At 38.3% G+C, this 6,555-nt stretch overlaps 1 non-coding gene across 1 annotated transcript; it reads left to right on the top strand.

Moving 5' to 3' along the window:
- The first annotated feature begins 314 nt into the window (after positions 1-314).
- LOC141705652 (small nucleolar RNA R71) lies at positions 315-421 on the top strand. Its single transcript, XR_012568435.1, has one exon. It is a non-coding gene; the product is annotated as a small nucleolar RNA R71 (small nucleolar RNA).
- The last annotated feature ends 6,134 nt before the right edge of the window (positions 422-6,555 follow it).

The following is a 6,555-nucleotide window of genomic DNA, read 5'->3' as shown; positions in this document are numbered from 1 at the left end:
CACCAGCACAAAGTTCACAGACACTGGCGATTTGATTAACTCCATAATTAGCCAAAGTATCCACCTTCATCGTCAAAGCCTTAAGTTGGGCAGCGATAGCAGTTGCTGCGTCCAACTCCAGAATTTCTGCGACTTTCCCCTAAGTCAGTCTCTAGGAAGGATTCTGGTACACATTAGCCGCCATCAATTCAATAAGTTCATAAGCTTCATCGTAGCTCTTAGCCCACAAGGCTCCTCCTGATGCTACATCAAGCATGGGTCTACAAGTAGCGCCCAATCCATTGTAGAAACAATTAATAATCACCCAATCAGGCATGCCATGGTGTGGGCACTTCCTTAGCATGTCCTTATATCGATCCCAAGCCTCACACAGAGATTCCCCAGTTTGCTGAGCAAACTGGGTAAGAGCATTCCTGATTGCAGCAGTCTTCACCATGGGGAAGAATTTAGTGAGAAACTTTTGTGTGAGATCCTCCCAAGTGGTGATAGATCCTACTGGTAGAGAGTGTAACCAGCATTGGCCTTATCCCTCAGAGAAAATGGGAAAAGGCGTAGCTTGATAACATCTTCAGTCACATCATTGAATTTGAAAGTGTCGCAGATCTCGATGAAAACTAGCATCCAAATACAACTTAAAATAAAGGTTCACAAGTAAAAACAAGATCTTCTTCATCTTCGTTGAATCGTGCTAAAACGGTCTTCTTACGCTCTCCTTGATATGTCTCTGGCTTGATTAATTATTAAAAACGACCTAGAGTTGTTTATATAGCAGCCCAATGCAGCATAGAAGTCTCCCAATTCGAATTAGAATAGAATCAGAATTCTGCATCCCGACACGGCGCGGCCGCGCGCTTGATCAGCGCGAGCGCGCTGGCATTCTGTACTTCGGCGCGGCCACGCGATTGATCAGCACGGGCGCGCTGGGCTTCTCCCAAAATTGACTTCTATATTTTTTTTTTCAGCTTCGAGCCGGCTTTCAACGAGCCTTTATTCCAACACCACATTGACACCGAATTAGCACCAAAATAATGCTAATGCACCTGATTACCTAGATAATACCTGAAATGCAAAAACACTCGAAAATACGTTAAAACACTTAACAACTTGAGTACAAAGGCATCAATTCAAAGGTTATTAGAGCATTATAAAGTGTCATACATGCCACTCAACAGGAAGTACAAAAACAAGAACACCAACAGGAATCTTCCCAAGCTGTAACCATTCTTTCACAACCTTTAGAAGCTAGGAAACCAACTACCTCATCTTCTCAAAAGGATGAGGTCAGTAAAAAAAGAGAAAGGGGGCAACCTTAACTGTGGTAACTGAGAGTGGTGAGGAGATAGCTGAAAAAGAATCACCTCTGGTCAAAAGATCTAAAAAAATTAAACAACCTAAGCTGACCACTCTAGCCACCTCTGCATCCTCCCAACCGGGCGCAGTTGCATAAACAACCAGGAGTGAGTCTGCACAGCCTGCAATAGAAGCAATTCAAGTGTATGGTAGGAGAAACAAGGAAGGCACACACAGTGAGAGCACATCTCTTGAAGCTCCCTCATTCATTCAGGGGGAGCTGCCAACACTCATAACTGAGCAACAACTTCTTATGTCTAAAATTTCTTCTATTCCAATCCCACTTGAATCCACTTCTCAAGTGCACCAAAAATCAACTGACTTAGCTCAAGAAGCTTTGCTCACCACCCAGACACTTTATTTAGATGGTGAGAGGCTACATGTTGGGGTAGACCTTGATGACACCATCACAAATATGGGGGATTCATCAGTTTTTACTAAAGACCCCATGGATACTTCTAATGCACCTTCATGTGTAAAACAGTCTTCACAGACTGAAAGGTTTGAGGGTAGTACTCCTGAGGGGGAGCTATCTAAATCCTCTCCAATTCAATTGGAGGTTCCTCATGTAGGGACAACTCCCCTCACAACTCTAGAAAATATTGTCTTGGCAGTTGAAGCTAGGAGTACAATTGGCCATGATCCTGTCATAGGAGAGGCAAGCAGGGCACATTCAAGTGCCAGTGTGTTACAAGACACACAAGGGTTTGAGGCTGGTGTACATGACAGTAACCCAGTCAAATCCCCTCCAATAAAATTGGAGGTTCCCACTAAAAATGGAGGACAAAACACTATCAAAACCACAGAGCAATCTGTGAGTCAAACTGGGACCCCAGTCACAGGTGTTTCTGATGAACCATCCACCTCACAACCTCAACAACCTTACATACTCTCTCAGTGGCTACAAGAATCTACTTCTCAACCAACTTCTGTAGATGTTCTACTAGTAGACAGATATCTGGACTGACCAACATCTCACAGCATCTCTTGACTTCAAACATGAGCAACCAGGACTATCAAGCTATCATGATTTGTTAGGTCATACAACACTATAGAAAGGGGTTGAATATAGTGTTTATACAATCATATCAATTTAGAACACAAGTATGTAACAGTAATCAAGTTTATTCAATATAATAAGCTCTGTTAAAAAGTAGGTTAAACTACTCTCTCAATGATGAACAATATCACTAAGAGCTGCTAGGTTACAATGAATAATGTTCTCATGAATGATAACACTTATAATGTAAAGCCTAAGCTGCGTTTATATAGTACACAGTTACAAGATATCTTCTAATTGATATGGAATATAATTCTGTCTCCTAAAATATATCAATTAGATATTATCTTCTACAAGTCTTCTAGCTGTCCAACTATTCATGCATATCTTCTTTTGTTTTAGTTCAGATCCTCTCCTGTAAATAAACTGCATTCCTTATCTGAAGTACCCGCACTAAAGTCCTGATATAAATCCTGACGGCCATAAGTTCTGATATAAGTTCTGACTTCAGTAAGTTCTGATTTCCGGTAAGTCCTGATATTAAGTTCTGAATCTAAACATAACAGATTAGACATGACATCATAAATATATCTAACAATCTCCCCCAACTTGTAAAATATAAAAAATATACAAGTTAATAGATTTGATGATCACAAAAACATTTAAGTACAAATGCAATGAGAGTTTATTTAGACAACTAATTACAACTTACAGTCCTTGCAGATTTTACCAATTTTCCTGAATCAATCTGAATCCAAAATGATTCTTGAAAAAGTTTGATATCAGCTTCTCTTCTGCATTCCTCAGGACTTGAGCTAATTTAGTCTTGACTTGCTTCATTTCTTCATCTTGACTTCCAATCTGGTAGATTGCAGTCCTAAGTGCTGAGATGTTATTTCTTTCTAATCCATCACCAAGTATGATTACCCTTGGATGAGATGAGTCTTCATTATAGCACAGACATTTCTCATCCAGATTAACTTCAAGTTTGGCAGAATTCTTCTTCATTGGAATTTCACTTCCATCATCTTCAACTATATTTGGAATAAATTCTGTAACCCTTGATCCATAGATTCTGGCTTTATCCCATATGGTCTTCATTATGAAATTTGACCATCTTCTGGTAATCTCAGACTTTATCTCCAAAAGATAATAAAAGAATTGAAGTTCTTTCAGAGATTTATTCAGCACATCTGATTCTGACATTCTGTATGTTCTTCCATCTTTAAGAAATAGAATCAGCTTTTCTTTGACATTACTCTTATCATGAGCATCCAGTACCACTTGAACATATATAACCTTGTCAAGGTGTTCCTGTGTAACTTCCTCAAGTGGTTTGTCAGTTAATAAGAATGGATCTTTGATAGTTACTTCAACTCCTGTTTTCAACTTGGCTTCGCTTGATCCTAACCCTGATCTGTCTCTTGCTTCTCTGGCATTCAATCCAATAGTCAAGAAATCAGATAGCAGTTGACTTTTCTTAGGACCTGATGGTTTAACATTTTTCCATAGGAGTTTCTTCTTATCAATAACTGTCATCTTGTTCAAATCAACTTGAGCTCTGTCAGAGGTTGTTGTCTTAATGACTTGTTCAGGATTTGTAGATTCTTCTGTAGCTTGTTGTGCTTCACTCTGAACAACTTGAGTTATGTTATAGGTTGTCTTAGATTCTTCTGTTATCTTTCTTCTTTTCATAGTTTCAACAGTTTCATCTTCTGCAGCTGTATCATCAAAAACCTGAACCATTTTGCACACAGGATTCATCAGGATTTGAGGAATCTTCATCTCCCGTTTCTTTGTTGGTTCATCAATCTTTCCTTTCCCTTTTTCCTTGGGATCAATTTCAACTTGTGATCTTGTCTTGGGATTTGAAGCCTCAGACGTTTACCTTTCCTTGATCACAATGCCTTTTGCCTTAGGCCTTGGAGGTTTCTTTGCATTAGAAGCTTTAGATTTAAGATTTGTCTTCTCAGCCGCAAATCTAGCTTCTTCCTTCTTTAGAGTCTCTAAATCCATTCCAGGATTATACTTGAGAAATAATCTTCTAGAAATCTCTTCATTAAGTGTCCGAATCTTGGGATCCTTATAGTAGACAGTAGTCTCCCTTCCCTTAAGCTTCAGAGTTTGTAAAAACTTCTGAGAGTCTTGACTTCCAGACTTAATCATAATATCAGACTTTGTCAACAGACTTTGATCATCAGAACTTGCTTTCAGAACTTGAGCATTCACAACTTCAGAACTTGTATTCTTCTGTGTAGAAGATTTGCTAGAATCAGAAATTAGTTTCTGTGAAGAAACTTTGCTGCTTTGCCCTTGACCTTGACCTTTTCTCTTGTTAGGGTTTCCCTGGTCATCTCCTTTACACTACGCCATAAGTGGACTATTGTAATGCCTAAATGGTGTTATAATAGGCCCCAAAAGCGTTACAATAGGTCTATTGTAACACCAGGGGGCGTTACATATACGAGCATTACAATAGACACCCTATTGTAACACTTTAATGATCTATTGTAACAGAGAGGAAAACGTTACAATAGGCACCTACTATAACACTAACTGGCCCAAATGTAACACAAACTGATTGATACAATAGCTTGATCAAGATTACATAAGTGGGACCCACAAGGAGGGGCCACGTGGTCCCCACTGGTGGGGGCCACATGGGCCCCATCAGTGGGGGCCACGTGGCCCCTCCTTGTGGGTCCCACTTAACCTATTGTAACACTAGGTTTTATCTATTGTAACACCTATTTTTTTAGTTAGGCAACACTGGAATATGTGTACTGTAACAGTCTTTTTATCTATTGTAACACTAGTAACATATATAATGTAACATTATATGTAAACAAATGTTACACTATAACAAGCAAATGTAATAGTTATTCTAAATTTTTTTGAAATATAAGGTTTGTTTTTAGAACAATCCAAAATCAACAAAAACATCAAATCTGAGTACATAAGAGTCTCAGCACTGCAAACCAAACTACATAACAGAACATTCTCCAAACCATCTCCAACGACAACCAAAGTACTACAAATAGTCTCATCCCAACACCAACGACAACCAAATACTACATAATTAATTCTAAACACCAAGGAAGGAGAGTCTCATCTCGCCAACACCAACAAGTACGACATAACTACTACAAAGTCAAGTTTATAAATACATGGGCACCACCAGTGGGGGCCACGTGGCCCCTCCTTGTGGGTCCCATTTAACCTATTGTAACACTAGGTTTTATCTATTGTAACACATATTTTTTTAGTTAGGCAACACTGGAATATGTGTACTGTAACAATATTTTTATCTATTATAACACTAGTAACATATATAATGTAACATTATATGTAAACAAATGTTACACTATAACAAGCAAATGTAACAGTTATTCTATTTTTTTTTGAAATATAAGGTTTGTTTTTAGAACAATCCATAATCAACAAAAACATCAAATCTGAATACATATGAGTCTCAGCACTGCAAACCAAACTACATAACTGTTAGGAATATATGTGCATTAGTTTGATGATATGTTTAACAAAATACTTAAGTAGAAATTTAGTGTCAGTAGCCTCAACGGATAAGACCACTTTGGCTATCCGTTGATGGTGTAGCTTTACTTAGAAATAAGTCTAGTATTGTAGCATATTTCAGTCTCTGTATTTAAAATGTAATTCTTAGAAGTTGAGAGAAACTATAAGTCATGTTGACTACTAGATGATATGCAGATAGGAAGGCCAATTGTAAATATTTCATGCCTTGTAATTTTGTATAAATGAAGTGGTATCAACGGATGACTTAAAGACCTTCAACGGATGAGAAGCTAAGCTTCAACGGATGTCTCTAAAGCTTCAACGGATAACATCCTTCAACGGATGAGAGCATCAACGGATAAATGCATCAACGGATGAAAGCTTCAACGGATAACATCCTTCAACGGATGAAGTCATTAACGGATGAAAGCTTCAACGGATGTTCTGCTAATTAGCCGTTGATAAGTGGTAGTTGTACCTACAGACAGAGGCACATGGGTTGACAGAGAAAACTGAGATGTGGTAGCCGAATTTCAGGATCAACAGAAAAAGCAGCCGTTCTTCTTTAGTACAAAGATGCAATAGTCAACAAAGTACTGGAGTGAACAGGAAAAGAAGCAAGTGAAGAACTTATTTTACTATTGTAATTTTATATTGTTTTTCACTTGTAC

The sequence above is a fragment of the Apium graveolens genome, unplaced genomic scaffold (assembly GCF_009905375.1).
Source record: "Apium graveolens cultivar Ventura unplaced genomic scaffold, ASM990537v1 ctg9192, whole genome shotgun sequence".
In the NCBI taxonomy this organism is placed as follows: domain Eukaryota; kingdom Viridiplantae; phylum Streptophyta; class Magnoliopsida; order Apiales; family Apiaceae; genus Apium; species Apium graveolens.
Note: the sequence above shows the minus strand (reverse complement) of the source record. Positions and strands in the feature narration are given on the sequence as shown.